General features: G+C 42.2%; 1 protein-coding gene across 4 annotated transcripts in view; it reads left to right on the top strand.

The window, feature by feature from the left end:
• Positions 1 to 14,290, top strand: part of IL1RAPL1 (interleukin 1 receptor accessory protein like 1) — a 652,770-nt gene that overhangs the window by 62,436 nt on the left and 576,044 nt on the right. Inside the window, exon 1 of one of the 4 annotated variants that reach the window (XM_053386979.1) lies at positions 11,649 to 11,712. The exons of the other annotated variants lie outside the window; for them this stretch is intronic. The gene's annotated coding sequence lies outside the window, so the exon portion shown is untranslated. Of the gene's footprint in view, positions 1 to 11,648; positions 11,713 to 14,290 lie in introns of those variants that run through there. 4 annotated transcript variants of the gene reach the window in all.

The following is a 14,290-nucleotide window of genomic DNA, read 5'->3' as shown; positions in this document are numbered from 1 at the left end:
AATTTGCTTTAGGAGAAATTCAGGTTCAGCTCTATAAAACAGGGCTATCAGTCTCTGAAAGCCATTTATCATTACATTTGGCATCTATCATTTTCCTATAAACTTTGGAGATTACTCCAGCACCGAGTTCCTTTTTCAGCTTAAATTGCAAAGAATTTAGATAGGTAGCATATAATTACCCAATTATAATTAATTGGTTGGATTGCTAAAATTAATCGCTGCTATTATTACAAAAAAAGAAAAAGTACCATGAAATACTAGATGGTGGTGGCAGGTACTATGGGTCTTTTAAGTTCTGTATGCCAATTGCAAGATTTTCCCTGGGCTACTTTGGAAATAGAGATATATAGAAGTTTATAAAATAGTCCAAGAAATATACATATATGTAATAAACTCTGAGGTTCTAGTCACCTAGAGAAAAATAGGTTTCTAGCACACGAGCATTGCCAATTTTTGTATTTTAAAGTGTGTGTGTGCGTGCGTGCGTGCGTGTGTGTTTTAATTGTCTTTTTTGCTCTGAGAAACCAGAGACACTTATGGAGCACCAGTACTGAAAAGGTCATTGCTTTGACCTGCATCTGTTTCACCCACCTCGTCATGCAGCAGTAAATTAATCAATGCAGAGTCTTCTTCATAAACAGAATAAAACTTTTACTTGAGAAAATAAAGTTGTTCATAAACAGCATAGTTAAAGAGCCTACACAGAGTGCTCATAGCAGCTATCTGACTCTTCACAGAGGCACAGTCTTAGTTAGTGATTAACTAGAGTCCTGGAGCCCCTCTGTCTGCAACAACAATACATTCACATAGGCATACACTAACTGAGACACAGAGGCACTGACAAGACACTGACTGAGGCCCATAGAGAGGCTGGCTACTTTTATAGGGGGAAATGAGTCATCACCCAAGATGAGTCATGAGTCACAGTGACTTTGCAGTTTGCTGTTCACAGTTACAGCCAGCCGACTTGAATGATTGTATAGGCCTTGTAGGCCTTTGCCTTCCTTCTTCTGCTCTCAAGAAACTTTGTCTCATGACACTCTTGCGGTGGGCAGTGGCAGAGCTTCATGCTCCAGCAACAGGGGCAGAGAGCAGACGGGGGCGGGGCTGGCACACATCCTGGGCATGGGGCGTGCCACCTGCGGGGGCAGGGTGCCCAGCGCAGGCAGGGGGCAGCCGTGATGGCATCCTGGGGATTGCACTGCCGGGGGCAGTGTGCTCCCCCCTGCACTCCTCTTCCTCTGCCAGTGGTGCCAGGCACACCAAAAAGAGTCCCTGCTCACATGAAAATCTCATTTTCCAGGCAAGTTCTTGTGGGGGCAAATAGTCTGAAGTTTGCCTGTCACAAATGGACAAGAAACTACAGTGGTACCTCTTGTTACGTACTTAATTCATTCCAGAGGTCCGTTCTTAACCTGAAACTGTTCTTAACCTGAGGTACCACTTTAGCTAATGGGGCCTCCTGCTGCCGCCGTGCCGCCGCTACACAATTTCTGTTCTCATCCTGAAGCAAAGTTCTTAACCTGAGGTAATATTTCGTGGTTAGCGGAGTGTGTAACCGGAAGTGTCTGTAAGCTGAGGTACCACTGTATACTGTCACCTGATGCATGTATTTCTGACAATTTGTTGAAGTGTCACTCCAGAATCTGAAAGGCACAAAGCCTCTCCGCACAATACTCAAGTGTAGAGAGCAAGCATGATGAAAGGGGGCTCAGAGATGTCTCCAGATTTTCCCTGCTCCTCCTGACCTCCCAGTTCCTGTCACCGTGTTGTGGATAATATCAGCAGCAGGGAACCTTCTGAATGTGTAGAGGTTCACATTGCAATTTAGAACTCTGGGCCACTAGAGTTTTAAAACGTGGAGAGGGTCTCCATGCTTAAAGATAGTACCTACTGCCAATATCACCCTCGACTCATCGATGTGAATGGTGGAGGCAGGAGCATCAGCATGATTTAGGAATGAGGCTTCAAGCCCCTTTCAACTTACTTGCCCTGTACATAGGAGAAACACATGAATTGGGACTGTTTTCATATAAGGAAGTCGCCTGTGTAGAGCTGCAGTGTTATGCATACTTTCCTGGGAGTGAACCCTATTCGACTGTGACTTACTTCTGGGTATAAGATTGCATTGTAAATGTGTAATTGGATTAGTATATCAAAATTTGTAAATGATATACAGCAGGGCACACACCTCTCGTTGTCCAGAGTGTCTTGTATGTCTCCAGTTTACTGTATTTGTTACATGTAACTTCTAATGTTCTGCTGACTGTCATAAGCAAGAGTTGGAGAATGGTTACACATGTTTCCTGCCAAGCCTCTAGAGGGCTTTGTGTGTGTGTGTGGTGGGTGAGGGAGAGAGAAATAAGCAGAAAATGCAGACAAACAAACAATATCTGTATAATAAACTGACAGGTACCTCAGAACTCTGTGTTCAGAATCCATAAGATAGAACTGTCACTTAGCACTATTGAAATAAAATGTTTCATCTTGCACCTGATTTTCAGCACATTTGTTTCCAGTGTCCTAAGCATTATTACTACTGCACTGTGACCTAAGCAAATATATCAGACAGCCACTTTAATTTCAAGGGGATTCCAAAGGTGTGAGCTTAGCCTTGCTACTTTAATTAAGGACTCAGGACAGGGGTTTTTGTTTTTGTTTGTTTCATTTTCAGTATCTTGAGTGGTCAATCCCAGTTAAGGTGAATACCAAACATTAAAAATGGCCTGTTCATCTTCATATTTGCCTATGGACGTTAGGGCCTGTACACACACTGTTTATACCTGCTTCTCTCTGGACAGGAAATGCAGTAGAATCATGCAGTTTCTGAATCTGTGAAATAAATTCAGTTGAAATAAATTCAAATAGAACTGGTCTGGGAACTGGCATATGCATTTGCACATATTTATGCTTACACGAGTAATATCAAAGTCTTATAAGTGGTCTGCATTAAAGCACAACTTGTAGTTTTAATGAGACACTGTTGTATTAAAATATTTTCCTCACATAAAGATTGCATATGAATGTAAAACCACTGTTCAAACTATTTATGAAAGAGTTCACCCTTTCATTTTAATGGGAGTTTCTAAGGGACAGTGAAACTATTTTAATACTTTCAGATTTATGGGACTTTATCCAATTGCATTATTGGAAGGAAACTCGCTGTCTGTACTTTGTACTATGAAAATTCACTTTAGAAGTTTCAGCTTTGTGAATATATTAGCCAACAAATTTAAGCATATGACAAAGAGAGTCCATTTGAAATTGGTAAATTATTTGTAAAGGATTGTCAGCTAACGATACTTTGGGGTTTTGTTTTCATTTTTTTATACTGCATTTACTTTTTGTGTTATGATTTGGAACTTCTCTGTTAACTTCTGTTTACAGTTTCTGTTCTCATGAAAGAGCTGGCTAATTAACTGAAATTATACGATTTCTTGCTGGTATGAGAAGAAAGAAGCGAGAAAATCTGAGCATCGTTACCAGTAGTCCTGACAATGTCTGTCTTTGTTGAGGATGGAATTGATGTCATGTTTGGCAGCCTACCAAGATTGTACTGCAAGTAACACAACGATATTTTGGACATGCTTTGCAGGAATTTCCTTTCCAAAATCTTTTTGCAAAGCTTCAGAGTCAGGACCATTTTTCCTCTTTTCGCAAAGAATTAATATCAAGACACGGCTTGTGCTTTTCACTTTTTAAGCAGAGATAATGGAATAATCACTAAAAGTCACCAAGAAGAACTCAAGCCAAACCCACCTAGCTTTGATAAATGTATTGGCTTAAATCAACTGCAGTCCTCTTGTCTAACATCTCACCTTCAGTAACATGTCACACACAGTATTTTTGTAGCAAAACATGAGCTGGGGGCTAGCAGGAATTGATGTATGCTTGCACGGCCACTAACGTAGCAAACAAATCAACAACTTGGGCAATTCTACCCAGCTGTATTCTGAGATGTCTGAGTTGATTCTATGGCTGTCACCAAGAGTGCCAATTTGGCCCCATGACCATGGGTGCCATGCAGTGTGCATGGCACTGGCACTGAAATTTGTGGGTGCCCAGCCCCTTCATGTGGAATTTTGTGGGTGCTCGGGCAGCCAGGGCCCCAGGGAGTTGGCACTTATGGCTGTAACAACTCTTTACTAAGGACCTGACTTCAGCTTTGTAATATGTTTGTCTCTACAAGAATCAACTCCTTGACTGTAGTAACAAATAAGTACAGTGGTACCTCAGGTTACATACACTTCAGGTTACATACGCTTCAGGTTACAGACTCCACTAACCCAGAAATAGTGCTTCAGGTTAAGAACTTTGCTTCAGGTTGAGAACAGAAATCGTTCTCCAGCAGCGCAGCAGCAGCAGGAGGCCCCATTAGCTAAAGTGGTGCTTCAGGTTAAGAACAGTTTCAGGTTAAGTACGGACCTCTGGAATGAATTAAGTACTTAACCTGAGGTACCACTGTATTTGTGTCATATTCAGCTTTCCTACACTAGCATTTTCAGCCTTTGTGTGGACTGTCACTCCAATTTAAATGTGGACAACCAGCTTCTATTGATCACTGTAGATTCACCAAGCTCCTGTTTTACTCCCACTTGTACCATTGTCCTTATTTTTTCAAAATCTTCTAAATACTGTCACCACACAGTTATATTATGCTGTTTAAAGAAAACTTTAATCTATAATCCAGTAGCTGTGGTACTTTAGATGTGGTGTAAAACCAGCCAGGCACACTTTATAAATAAAGAAAAATAACATTAAAAAACTTCCCTACCTTCAGATGTCTTCTAAAGGTTGTATAGTTACTCATCTCTTTGACATCTGATGGGAGGGCATTCCACAGGGTAGGCACCACCACCGAGAAGGCCCTCTGCCTGATTCCCTGAAACACTTCTCACAGTGAGGGAACTGCCAGCAGAGCCACGGAGCTGAATGACGGGGAGGATGGTCCTTCAGGTATACTGAGCTGAGGCTATTTAAATGCCAGCACCAACACTTTGAATTGTGCTTGGAAATGTACTAGTAGCCAATGTAGGTCTTTCAGAACTGGTGTTATATGTTCCCGGCAGCTGCTCCCAGTCACCAGTCTAGCTGCCACCACCCTGAACACAGAATTAACCTGCACGTCCATGACTTCTGGTCCTGCGCACCTGGTCCTTCAGGGGCACTGTTACTTCATTCAGGACCAGAGGGTCCCCCACACCTGCCCGCCCCCTGTCCCCCAGAAACAGTACTTCTGTCTTGTAGGGATTCAGCCTCAATGCTCAAAGGTAAATACTTAAATTGGTTACTGTTTCTTTAAATGGCAGTTGTGCGTAATACAGAAGCATATACGGGACTGACTTGTAAAAGCATAGCTCCTAACCTTTTATATGTTAGTTACTCTTGTCCTTCTGCCTCAGCTAATCAATCTCACCACTACCAGGTACTTCTGCTGGTTTGCTATGCACCAGGCTTGCAGGCAGTTCTCTCTCTCTCTGGCCAGCTGCAGAAGCTGCTTGCTGAACTTCCCCACGTTGCTCACTGCACTTTAATAGCCTTTTAGCCAGTCTTCGCCTTTAGGTGCAGTATTCACGGAGTTCATGCTAGTAGGAAAGACCAGATTTCATCATGTGTAGACAAAGCCTAGCTCTACTGAAGTTGATGAAGCAATGCCACTTTCCCTCAATTGAGACAAGTTTCCAAACTTTTGATTAAGCTACTATTTATTGCCTTTAGCTAGATATGTTGCATCCCAACTACCTGACAGCAGTCACTCTTTTTATTTTTATTATTATGTTTAAAAATTTAACGGTGATTTTTGAAGTAGGATGTGGTATTTTTGGTCTGCCAATGTGGCATTTTGCTTGTTTTTCATTTGAAAGGCCTACCTCAGCTGTGTGATCATTGTCATCTTTGACTTTGTTACCCAGGAAACAAGGGAACCTTTTTTATATTGCTGTGGTTCATTTTTTTCTCATTCCCTATTTATTCATTCTTTGCTAGCCTGTTTTGTTTAAGGGTGTATGCTGTAGTGTTTTGTTCTGTTAAATCACCACCAGTAAGCTTTCATTCTCTCTTTCATAAATGCTTCACATTACAGTGCTTTAACATATGGTGATTGTGACTCAGGGTTTATATTTACTTTGGTAAAACAGGGCTCTAGCTAATGTATGTGCCATAATCATGCTGTATAAAAAAAACAACCCCTGTGCTTTAAGTACTGTAAAAATTCACACGCATGCAAAGTGCATGAGAACTGACATCTCCAAAGGAACAAAAATTGCAGTTTTGTAATTTATATTAAAATGACTAATGTTTTTGGAGCCGTGGTTCTGAAATAATGCTGTGCCAAATTTTTGAAATTTTTGCTTTTTTATTGCTAAACAGCTGTTTCAGGGAGTGAAAGTGAGGTTTTGGGTCCCCCCGCCCCGTGGGGATCTTACCTTTAATCAACCAATTGCCATCTACTACTGCCTTCTCTTTTTAAATGATTGTGTGCTCTACCATCCTAGCACTTCTTTGATGTCATTTTTCACCATAGGATTACGGGAATCACATACTGAATATGTTTACTTCACAGTACATAGGAACATAAATTGTTGCCTTACACAGTCATACTGCTGGTCCCTATAGCTCAGTGCTGTCTACATTCACCAGTAGAGGCTCTGCAGTCCCAGCCATACTCGAAAATGCTTGTGTTTACTTGAGATAGTTTTGTATGCTAAGCATCTGCTGTACCTTTGAGCAAAGGGGAAATCACACCACCGATCAGGTTTGCCCACATTACAATATCATCAAGGCCAATCAGAGTCTTCGTATTCGCCTTGGTCTGAATGCAATGGAGAGAAAGTATGGTGCTATTGTTCAGAAAGCCAGACTGATGTTCTCTGTCTTACAACACAGCACTAGTCATTTCATTGTCTGCAACTGCTCTGTTCATCAGCCAGGTTCAGTCTGCCAGCAGAAACTTGAACCTCGGGTCTTAGCCAAGATCAAGAGAAGGAAACAAAAAAGCAGTTTCATGAAAGAAAATCATTTTTCTCCCTCCAAGGTAGAGCAGCCTTTATTGGGTGTCAATTGCATAAAATAATGAGATGAAATAACCAATTGAATAAAATTAAGAAAATCCAGGTCAAGGTAACAGAGGGGAACTGTTACCAGAGAATTCTAGAAACTTCTTGTTTACAACTCATCCCCCAAAAGGTAGAGAGTTGATAAACCCTTTCTTCTAAATATGATTGTTTAAATTGGTTAGTTTTTCTGTACCCTGTTTCAGTAAATCCAGCTTTATAGTTTAAAGCTGCATAACCGTGCTTTTATGCTTTAATTACTGCTCCCAAAAAAGCAAGCTGCATGGCTGGGATTTTGCTTGGCATGTAATGTGAGACTAGTTACAGAATATGGATGGTTTTGCATACAAATGTGTATGTCAGTACAATGCATTAATTGTTTCCAGGAGGAAATACATTTGGATGTACATCTGAATGTATAACCACATGGTAGATATACAAATACATGCAACAGGATCTGAGTGAGGAGGTGGAAACATGGTTGCCATAGCAACCAGGATGCTCATTTCTTCCACCTGGCTCCCATCCTCTTGTGACGAGTTCCATGTTCTTTCAAAAATAGATGAAACCTAGCATTGAAAAGTGAGAGGGCACATCTATTTGGATCTGTGATGAGTGTTCATGAAAATTATGCCACTGTTTCAGTTCAGAACAATTTAAAACTTGGTTCTAGAAGAAGAAGAAGAGTTTGGATTTGACATCCCGCTTTATCACTACCCGAAGGAGTCTCAAAGCGGCTAACATTCTCCTTTCCCTTCCTCCCCCACAACAAACACTCTGTGAGGTGAGTGAGGCTGAGAGACTTCAGAGAAGTGTGACTGGCCCAAGGTCACCCAGCAGCTGCATGTGGAGGAGTGGGGAAGCGAACCCGGTTCACCAGATTACGAGTCCACCGCTCTTAACCACTACACCACACTGGCTCATAACCATGGTTCTACCATTAACCATGTGGTTCGTAGGAGACATGTTTCCAGGATCTTGCTTTCTTCGTTGAAAAATATATCATAAATCACAACAATTTATGAAATAGTGAATGGTTTGTGCTTATTCAGGGACCATGTTTTAAGGAGTCTCAATTCCTTTGCCTCTTGTTTTCTGGGGACTGAAAGTGCCAGCATGGTGTAGTGGTTAAGAGCGGTGGATTTCCTTTTCCTCCTCTTCCTCTTCTTCTTCTTCTTCTTCTTCTGGCTCAGATGTGAGTCAGCTGAATAGGAAATCCTTGGCCACCCCTAAGGCATTTTCTTGAAAAATACTGCAGTCTCCCTCTAAGATCACAGGAAACAACCTCAGACAGAGATGGTGTCAGGCAGTAGGGGTGGGCTTCAACTCAACAGTATCCCTAATCAAGATAGAATCAAAGAGCTGGAAGGTCCACAAGGGTCATCTAGTTCAGCCCCCTGCAATTCAGGAAACTTTTGCCCAACATGTGACTCAAACCCACAACCATGAGAGAGTAAGCATCTCATGCTCTACTGACTCAACTATTCAGGCATTCATGACCGTATGCTAGAAGGCCCTATGCAAGCCCTCAAATCAAGCTCCTAAATGGAGGTTTCCTGGTGAAGGAGTCCTATGGACTATGACAGCCCTTCCCTTATTAATAACAGCACCACCAGACTATCAAGCATGATGGATTAATCTCCAGTGATACGTCTGAGGGGAGGGATATCATAGCAGTTAACAGATGGCAAGCATTTGGAAACCCCTCTCTGACCCACCCCTCCAGCCAAACCTGCTTCCCCCCACCAACCACCAGACTGGCTGATATCGGTAGATGATCCACACAATGTCACCCTGCTAAACACATCTTTCAAGAACTCCCACCCTGCCAGGCACTCACTGAAACTAGAGCTGGTATATTATGGAAAACTTTCCACTGACATTACTGGCAAGGGAGATCCCTTGCTATGTGTGTGGATTACCGCCATTTGTCGACTCACAGTTGTCATTGTGTCTGACACTGTGCCACTGCTTGCTGATAGAAGATTCATTCTACGTTTCTCTGCTTCCATAACCAATAAATCTTACTCCACTTTCCTCAGACCAGTGTTACATGTGTGTGTGTGTGTGTGTGTGTGTGTGTGTGTGTGTGTGTGTGTACCAATAGTTACAGACATCTAAGCCTCTTTTTGGAACAAAAGGGAATGAGCACAACAAGGTTGCTTTAGAAGCTGTATTGTTTGAAATGAGCACCCATTGTTGGTGCTGCCATGGAAATTATAATTTGAAAGCTCAAATTTTCCCCAGAGTATTGTATGTTGTTATAAGCCTGTGCAAGCCTGAACATTCTGAATGTCCATGGATTTCCCCCCCTATTCAGACCACTCTCCCTTGTTCAGCCTATTAGATTGGATTTCTCAGTTCCCATATCCCACTGCTAGAGCCTTCACAACAGAGAAGCCTGTATACGTAAGCTGATGAATCTTTGCTTTTGCTTATCCTTTCTTTTATGTGAAAAGGAAAAAAAAAATTTCAAACACCATCAAACAACTCTGCATCCTTGCCAAACACACGTCAGAGCAGGTACACAAAGGTTGGCAGTCGAGTGGTTCCATAATAATATAAAGCATTCAACAAAGTGCAAAAGAGGGGAGGGAGGGACCCAAGCTATCTGTATGTTAAAAAACAAAGGATTGGCTTTTAAGGGCTTTTAAAGGGGCAAATCTAAATGTTTGGACTGCTTTGGAAGAACATAAGAAACTGCCAGGCTAGAGAATTTGCCAGTCTAGCTTGGTATCGTCTACCTAACTGACAGTGGCTTTCCAGGATCTAAGGCAATATCCTTAGGATCTTTCCTATCACCACCTAGCTGATCCTTTTCAACTCAAAATGCTAGGGATTAAAATTGGGGCTTCTGAATAGGAAACACACACACTGTCACTGAGTTACAATTTCAGTTGGAGAGAGGCAGGTTATAACCTTTTTGGTCCTGTTCTATAGTCTTCATCCAGATTGCCTCCAAAATTGCTAAGGAGAAGACTTATGGGCATAATTTGTACTCTTACCTCCCCCCCCCCCACTTCTTAACTAATATCATTTTAGGAATAGAGAGGATTTTTATCTTGACCCATGGCTGCTTCTTACAAAGAAAAAATATATGAGGCGCTCAAGGCAGAGAGTACATAATGATTAAAAACTACTATCCTTTCCATCCCTATAACTCTGGGATTCCTTGAAAGCTTATCAGGGATCTTCACTGAGGAGATACATCTATATTCCTGAAAGACATCTTACTTTCTTCTTGAACACAGACACAATTGAATATGACTTGGATTGAATGGATAGTATAGGAAAGATTGGCATGCTATTTTTTTGCAGGATCGAAAGAATACTACTTCACGTAGAATAGTTAGTGGTACAGCATATTCAATTCAGCACTGTTGCTCAATTAGTTCTTGTAGTTCACATGTTCTCTTAACCTGAACATATTATCATGACTCAGTGCAGTTAAGGATGCCTCCCCTCACACCTGGAATTTAAAAGGGTGGAATGTGTTGTATTTTACTACTAATAGTATGATTATTGAAAAATGCCATTAATTTTAAAGATGCATATATAATGGTGAAGTTGTAACTGTGGTGAATATGTTCTACCTAAGAATGAACTTGGGTGCCCAGATGCCTCTTACTTTGCAGGTGTAACAGGGCCACCTAAAAATAAGATCTAGAGAATTGTGTACATACACAAAAGTATATATAGGCTTGCTTGTTTTTGTAATCCTCTAGAACTCCCAAATAGACTGACAATGAAATTCCCAAAAGTACAGAATGTTGAGATGTCAGCTACAAAAGCCTGTTTCTTCAGGCCACATCACTTCTCCATAGACCATATCCATTAATAGGCCTGCTCCATGCCCTCCTTGAGTCATTTGCCTGACTGCATTATATCCTTGAGCTTGGTTGCCTTAATAGTAAGAGGTATGTGTGAAAATTTGTGACTTTGGCATGGTTTGAACATAGCCTACTGTAAGGGATGTATGAACGTATGTACCTCAGTCTATTCTGATATTGATTGGCACTTCCAACTGGTATTTTCCATGCCACTTCTTGTTGTTTAGTCGTTTAGCTGTGTCCAACTCTTCGTGACCCCATGGACCAGAGCACGCCAGGCACTCCTGTCCTCCATTGCCTCCCGCAGTTTAGTCAAACTCATGTTGGTAGCTTGAGAACACTGTCCAACCATCTCTTCCTCTGTCGTCCCTTCTTGTGCCCTCAATCTTTCTCAACATCACAGTTAGTTTATTTTGCAGAAGTCAATGTTCTGTTTTGTCAGTTGCTGATGAAGAAATGTACATATTAACCTCCCCCCCCACACATAGCACACAATAGACATGCATACATCAGCCATCAACAGATATTTACAAATCAGCTACCTTCCTTGCATGTTCCGTTTCAGAATTAATGAATTTCCACAGGTGTTGCCCTGTTAGTCTTCGGAAGCAAAAACAACAAAGAATGTTGTGACACCTTAAAGACAAAGTTAATGAAGTAGCTAATGACCCATCACAAAGCTATCTACACCCACAATCTCTCCACCCACCCAACTGCCTAAGCAAGAGGCATTATGACAGTGCAATGACACATTTCTGCCAAGCCACAGCAGATGAGGATGTGCAGCAGGTCCAGAGAGAGGTGTGGCCTGGGGAAGGGCATGGCCTAGGGTAAGTCACTATAACTAGAGATTCTGCCCATCAGCTGGAAATTCCTCACCTCTGGTTTATTTGATAGTGGCATTTAAAACATCTGAGTAGGCAGCATTGCTTTATACATGACATAAGGCTTTTGTTATGATCAACATAAGTGTGAGTACTCTCTTTCCTCCTCATTTTAATTCTGTGAACATAGATATGCTTAGAAAGAGTACCTGCTTATGCACCGAGACATGATTGAAGATGCAAGGAACAGGAAAGTAAATAGACATATTAAAAGAATCAACAAATCCAATGAGTTCACACAGTGTTTCATTAAAACACATCTGAGGTAACAAGAAAATTAACCTAGCAATTAAGTTCCTCCTGTGTTCATAATCATAACATCAAGTCAAAATTTCTTTCATACTCCTTGATTAAAGTAACATTCCATTTTTCATGCTTATTTAACTAATTTTGGAAAACAAGGAGTCACTATACCCTTTAAGAAACCTCTGATACCTTTAAACCTTCATTTAAGGTATGATTATGCCTTAGTGTTCATAATATTACCTGTTTGAAAGTATAGTAATAGAAGGTAAGGAAGAGGAGATAAGTTTTTACAGGCGTGGATTTGTTGGGCAAAGAGGATCCAAAGTCATTTATATTCTGAGCCACCTTTGTTTGAGGACAACCCCCTCAGTACTCCTAGACTAGAAAGCCCCTGCACAAATCTGTAGACATTCCTTCAGTCGGATGTTTTTGGTGGTGAATCAACAGTTTGCCATCACTCTTAGTGTTCTGTGAAATGATCTTGTGCAGGGATATTTTTTAATGAAAGGGGGCACTTTAGTGTAGAGTGAAATCTTTCCCCAAACTTCCCCTTTTCCATATCATTTGAATGCCTGTTCATGATTGCTAGTTTCCCAAAACTCTCCTTTAGTTCAGTTGAGGAGTCATGCTGTTTGCTCTGCTTTGGTGGCTTGCTCAAGGGAGACAAAGTTTCTGTTGCCTGACTTGGAACCCCCATTTGATCATGGCACTTGATAGCCACCTCTAGGGCCATTGAAAGCCTCTGTAGGGTGTGTCAGGCTGGACCTGGCTGGTTGTTCGATGGTCTTTTCCTGAGGCTGGAGTGGTGTGTCCTCTGGATGCCTTCTTTCCAGGCAGTGCTGGCTGCATCATGACTTTGCCTTGCTGCTGACAGGAGCTCTGAGTCTTTCTATTGGTGTTGAGAGGAGAAAGGAGGTGAGATGGCATGAGCACCCTTGTTCGCTTTTTTTTTTTTTTAGCAGAAACTCTTGAATTTCCTAATTGGAACTTACCAATGTAAATTGTAAGCAGAGTGCTCAGCTTATAGGATCCTACTCCTTGCTGATCTCCCTTTTCCAGAAGCTGATCATATTTATAGCTGTATAAGTTGTAGTAAAAGGAACACGGGTGGTGCTGTGGTCTAAACCACTGAGCCTTGGGCTTGCCAATCAAAAGGTCGGTGGTTCGAATCCCCACGGTGGGGTGAGCTCCTGTTGCTCAGTCCCTGCTCCTGCCAACCTAGCAGTTTGAAAGCATGCCAAAAAGTGCAAGTAGATTAATAGGTACTGCTCCGACGGGAAGGTAAACGGCATTTCCATGTGCTGCTCTGGTTTCGCCAGAAGCAGCTTAGTCATGCTGGCCACATGACCCAGAAAAACTATCTGTGGACAAACGCCTGCTCTCTCGGCCTGTAAAGCAAGATGAGCGCCGCAACCCCAGAGTCATTTGTGAATGGACTTAACTGTCAGGGGTCCCTTTACCTTTAAGTAGTAGTAAAGAGCCAATGTGTTGTACCAGCAACACTGGTGCCAACTGTGAAGGAAGGCACACAAAGTTAGGCCTTGCTGCAGTTTCCTGAGGCAGTCAAGCCTCACTGCCTTCAGCTAGACCACCAATGGGTTGTTAGGCCAGGTATAATGTACGCATTGCACAGAGCGTTGCTGGTGCACGGCTTCACCCATCCTACTGTTGGGTAAGTGGGGCGATTCCTGGTCAGCACCACTCAAACTGGAGTGAATGAGTGCCCTCTGGAGCTGCTTTCTGCTCTGTATAAAGCGTGACCAGCTGCTAATATCCCTTCACCATGCGGCTTCCCCCTCAGTACTTTCAGCCCTTGTATTCTTTCAACTTTTTTGCTGCTCTTCACACATTCTACTTGCCATTCAGGTGACCACGCAGTCAGCTCCTCACTCCCCAATTCTTCTTCCATTGGTTGTTTTGCCTCACTCTGCCATATCTTCAGTTTATTCCTCAAGCTTGCCAATGCTACCTCTCTGAGATCTCCTGAGGGTTGTGCTGCTTGCAAGCTCTGGGAGTCCATATGTGCTTCCAGAGTAGACCTGGAAGGTGAAGTATTTAAGCAGGTACACTCTGGAGCCCAGTACATCCAGTGACTAGCTCTGAGGCTATCATGGGATTTCCCAGAACCTCTACTCTCTCACACACACACAATATAGAGTGCTGGAAACACCGGTTGCTCCTCTTCTTGCCACCACATTGGGTTGCAAAGGCCAATCCTGGTGAATCAGGGAATGGGGAATATCACACTGGATGTAAGATATGTTAGCTTTCAATGTAG

Source organism: Podarcis raffonei, chromosome 4, assembly GCF_027172205.1.
Source record: "Podarcis raffonei isolate rPodRaf1 chromosome 4, rPodRaf1.pri, whole genome shotgun sequence".
Lineage (NCBI taxonomy): Eukaryota > Metazoa > Chordata > Lepidosauria > Squamata > Lacertidae > Podarcis > Podarcis raffonei.
This window is presented reverse-complemented; position numbering and strand designations above follow the sequence as displayed.